Genomic DNA, 4,656 nt, shown 5'->3' with positions numbered 1-4,656 from the left:
GTAAGTATAAAACAACTTCCTCCCAGCCTGTGTTGCTTTGTGCTCGCCTCGGTGTGATAAGCGACGGGCAAGCCGTTCTGTGCCCTGCCTTAGAGCAGAGAGAGGCAGGGGTTTAACAGTTCTTTGTCGAAAAGCAACCTGTTTCCTGCGGGAGCAGGGATTTGCTTGTTTACCTGCTGGCTGCTGCAGGCTCTGAGCTGCCCAGCCGAGGCAGCTGAGCCCCGGAGCAGCAGCGGGTGCCGCCGAGCCGGGCTCTGCAGCCGGGCGGGCAGCGCTCCCGCAGCCGCTCTCGGAGCGCACGGCGCTGCTCCGGCAGCTCCTGGCATCCCACAGCCATCGCCCCCCGGACAACCACAAAGGTCACGGCTTTTACCAGCTTCTGCCTCTTTCCTGCTCGCTCTGAAGTAAATGACAGCCCTCGAGCCCTCCCTGGAGTGTGTGGTTATTGAGCAGAGAAATGCAGTTAAAGGGCTCAACTGGGCACAAGAAAGCTCATTTCTGTTCCCTGCTCAGCCATTTACTTGCTGGGGAGCACTCAAAAAGACATCTCTTCAGCTTATCAGGGCATTCATTTCCTCTGCTGTAGCCTGGCACTTCCCAAGGAATAAAACACTGGAGGGTGGATGGCAGGCAGCTGCCCTGGGACCGATTTGAGTCTCAGCAGATGCAAACTGACAGCCCCTACTCCCAGAGCTGTCTGCTAGAGCTAATATCCGCACTCTTCTTTTGAAAGAGCTCTTTTCTAGATTATGTGACTGAAAAATAAAGTTTACAGATGTGACTCAGTAGGAGACAATGGGCTGTGGATACTTGTTCCTCAGTAGACTGTTCCCATCCCATCCCATCCCATCCCATCCCATCCCATCTTGCCTTTGCCCTCGGGGTAGATCAGGGAGTTGGTCCTTCACTGCTGGGAGAGAGGAACAGTTGACCATGGATGTGTTGTGTCTCTGAAAACACAGCCCCTCTGGTAATGGGGAAGTTTAAGGTAGAATTCTGGTAAAATTTATAGAATTCTCTGTGAGAAGGTACTACTAAATGGGGCAAACCTGGGAAGTGCTCACAGCCTGTTTCATCCCAAGGGGTTGTGTATTCTCCCTGGTGTTTTTGAGGAGAGTACTTGCAGAATTAGTTGTTTATTAAAACTCAATTTAATGTTAAAAAAGGAAAGTTCATGAACTCCAGCCTTGGGACTGCAACAGCTCCAGGCTGAAATGAGAGCACCAAAGCAACATTCTTGATGTCAGAAAGAAAACACAGAAAAAAAGCTGATTTGTCTTACTGATTGGGGAATCAGCTTAGGCCACAGCAGCCTGAGTGAGCAGCCTAAGACTCTCTGGCTTTCCGAGCATCTTAGCTAGGGTTGGCATGATCAAGGATGCCCATATTTCTGGCAGATACTGAAATCTTTCCAAGTCCAGATTTATGTGTGAGATAAGTTGTAACTGTGTGACTCTAGCCCACTCAGAAAAGTGAGTTATCTGTGGGAGAAGAGAAACACAGTGATCTATTCTGCACCGGGTAAACAAAGCTGTGCTGTAGTGGGTGATTTCAGGAGAGAGCTGGAAGCCAGCTTTAAAAAGTTATGGTGAAAGCAGGAGAGAAGGGGTTGCTTCTCCCTCCCCACACCCCCACAGCAGCTCAGTGAGTGTTTCCTCTTATCTGAAACTCTCCAGTTAGCAGGCTAGGAGTGACCAACCTTTGGAAATAACCCAGACAGGTACAGGGGTATCCTGGCTTAGACAGACAGCTGCCTCTTTCAGATTTACCATATCTTCTCCTGAGAAGGACAGGAACAATGTAATGGACACGGGTCTAAATTTGTCCCTAATAGTGCCAACATAAAATACCCGACAGCTCTTCACTCAGACTGATGGGTTTGCAATGCCAGACTGTCAAAGTGTTGTCATGGCCTCTTGCAGCCTGACTGATGATCATTTTATCTGAGCTGCAAGGCCCCGAGGCACCAGCCCCAAGCCAGCAGCACAGGGCTGTGCTTACACAGACAGCCCCACTCCACCTCCCTGTGAGGAATCCAGCCCAGAGGCTCATCCCCCATCCTCAGCACACCTGCTGAGCCCAGTCCTGCAGGCATCACAAGTCACACAGTCATGGCTGTGTGTTTATATTGTCATTAACTGCATTAATACTGTTAAATAGGGGTGTATTCAATTAGTCAAAAATGCCCAGCTCAGATGCACTGTACACTGTCAATAGCATCTTTCTTAAAGCTCTACCAGCAGCACTCTGAAGTGACTGCAGCAGCAGCCTTGCTCCAGGCAAAGTCCCTTCCACAGTCACTCCCAGCCTCACACTTTGTCAGCAGAACATATGGCCAGAGCCCATGGTCAGCACCATTCCCACAACTCCCATCCCATCCCAATTCCTCTCTGACTCACTGATGCCTGAATTTAAGCAACGTGAGAGGAGACCTCATCGCAGTCTATAACTTCCTCAGGGGGAAGAGGAGGGTCAGGCACTGATCTCTTCTGTCGTGACTAGGATCAGGATCCAAGGGATCCAAGGATCCTCAAGTTGTGTCAGGGCAGGTTTAGGTTGGATATTGGGAAAAGGTTCTTCCCCCAGAGGGTGTTTGGGCACTGGAACAGACTGCCCAGGGTACTGGTCCCAGCACTGAGGCTGCCAGAGCTCCAAGAGTGTTTGCACAACACCCTCAGGCACAGGGTGGGATTGTTGGGGTGTCTGTGCAGGGCCAGGAGCTGGATTTGATGATCCTTGTTGGTCCCTTCCCTCTGATTCTGTGCTGGATCCCACCAGGCACAGGTGAATGCCAGGAACTCTCTGTGTGATCATGGCACTGCCAAAACTCTCCAGAGCCTCCAAACTTCCACAGCTACGAGCCACATTCTTCCTCCAGCCACCAGGCTTTTGATTTCTCTTTCCTCCAGCCACACTGTCAAAACTTTCTGCTCCCTGCACTGGTGCAGCTGCAACACAGCAGCTCTTGCAGTGCCAACAGGAGCAGCTCCCAGCAGGCTGAGGCTGCAGGGAACAGGATTCCAGGGCTCCCACTTGGCTGGAGGGGCTGGGACTCAGTCACAACTTAAAATGACATTTAGGCAGCAAGCAAACACATTTTTGAGTGTCTTCTCCTTGGCCCTGTTTATCTGCAATGTGCATTTAGATTCCAGAGGCTGAGGTGCAAGCAGCATGCCATCCACTTTGTGCAGAGCCCAGCGGAGCGTGCCTGCCTCTTGGTGCCAGTTTCTGGTTTCCACTGACAGCTCTAACAGAGATTGAATGCTGTGATTATTTCTGAAATAATTTGTGAATCTAGAGTTTATTTTTATCCAGCATGTCTAGGACAGCTCAAGAATTCAAAAAGCATTTAGTACCTGAGAAATGTAATTGTGAATCCCCTCTGGGAAAAGAGGGACGGGAGCATTTCTATTTCACTGGTGGGGGAGTCCTGTAATTATTTAGCACAATTTCTGACTCAAAAGTCTGCTGAATCCCAGTCTGCCAGAAAGAGGTTCTCCCTTTCAGAGTGGGTTCAGTGCTTTGGATGCCACACAGGTGGAGGTGCCTTCTGTAGGAGCAACACACCCAACCTCAGAAGGGGATGAGGACAAAGCTCTGCAGAATGTGCTGCTCATGAGCCCTGGTCTGTCCTCCCAGGCTGCACCTGGGGCCTCCTTCTGGGCTGTGAACTCCTTGGCCAGGGCCAGATGTCTCAGAGCCAAGCTCACCAGCATTTAATTTCTTTTTAAATGTGACTTTGGGCACGTATCTTGTTGCACATGCAGTCCAGCTCTGTGCTTGGGCACCTCACAAGGCACCACAACAGTGCTGCACTGACAGCAGCAGTGGTGAACCTGCTGCTGGATTCCATGACTCAAGAACACACATGCCATGAAAAAATTAACACATTAAGTAGGCAAGGTGGCATATCAAATTCTAAAGGGGAGTTTGAGAGTAGGAAGTAGTTTGAGTTGCTGGGAAGCAATGAGAAGTCAGCCAGTTTTGCTCAATTTTGTGTTTGCTTTGATGTTAATAGAAAACCCCATGAACTCAGACCTTGCTTTAGTTGCCAGTGAACAGACAAGCTCAGTGTTAACATCCACAGCCAGAGGGGAAGAGCGGCTGCCCAGCTGCCTTTTAACACTACTGTCCCATTAAATAAACAAGGATGCTCACCATGCTCCCCAGAAATCAGGAGAGCAGGAATGAGTATGCATGGCTTGTTTTGTGGGTTTAGATTGAATTTTTTGGAGGGCACAGGGCCTGTAGCCCTTTGTGTTCTCTATGTCACCTATTCCTCCTGAAGGAGGAAATGAGAGTGGACTTTGAATTGGATGTAAATATCAAAATGGGTCAGAAGTGTGGGCTCTGAATGTGCCTTGAGGAGGAGCCAGAGAGGGAGAGGTGTTTTTCCTGCAGAAATGAGTAAATCTGTGCCATAAACACCAGAAGTTGCCCCAGCCTTTCCCAGCTGCAGAGCCGTTCTGCAACACCTCTGTCCCCCGCCCCTGTGATAATCACACATCACAGTGATTCACCACAGGTGGCTGCCCAGACAGGGGCTGGGGAGAAGTGCCTTGTGAGTGTATAATTAAAAGCAAGAGGACTTGGGAATTCTTGCTGGATTATGAGAAATACAATATAATTGGCATGACTGAAACCTGGCAAGTTTAT

General features: G+C 49.8%; 1 protein-coding gene across 3 annotated transcripts in view; it reads left to right on the top strand.

The window, feature by feature from the left end:
* Positions 1 to 4,656, top strand: part of GSG1L (GSG1 like) — a 55,403-nt gene that overhangs the window by 402 nt on the left and 50,345 nt on the right. The window lies entirely within an intron of this gene.

Source organism: Passer domesticus, chromosome 15 (genome assembly GCF_036417665.1).
Source record: "Passer domesticus isolate bPasDom1 chromosome 15, bPasDom1.hap1, whole genome shotgun sequence".
In the NCBI taxonomy this organism is placed as follows: domain Eukaryota; kingdom Metazoa; phylum Chordata; class Aves; order Passeriformes; family Passeridae; genus Passer; species Passer domesticus.
The sequence above is the reverse complement of the archived record's forward strand: the minus strand, read 5'-3'. Positions and strand labels throughout refer to the sequence as shown.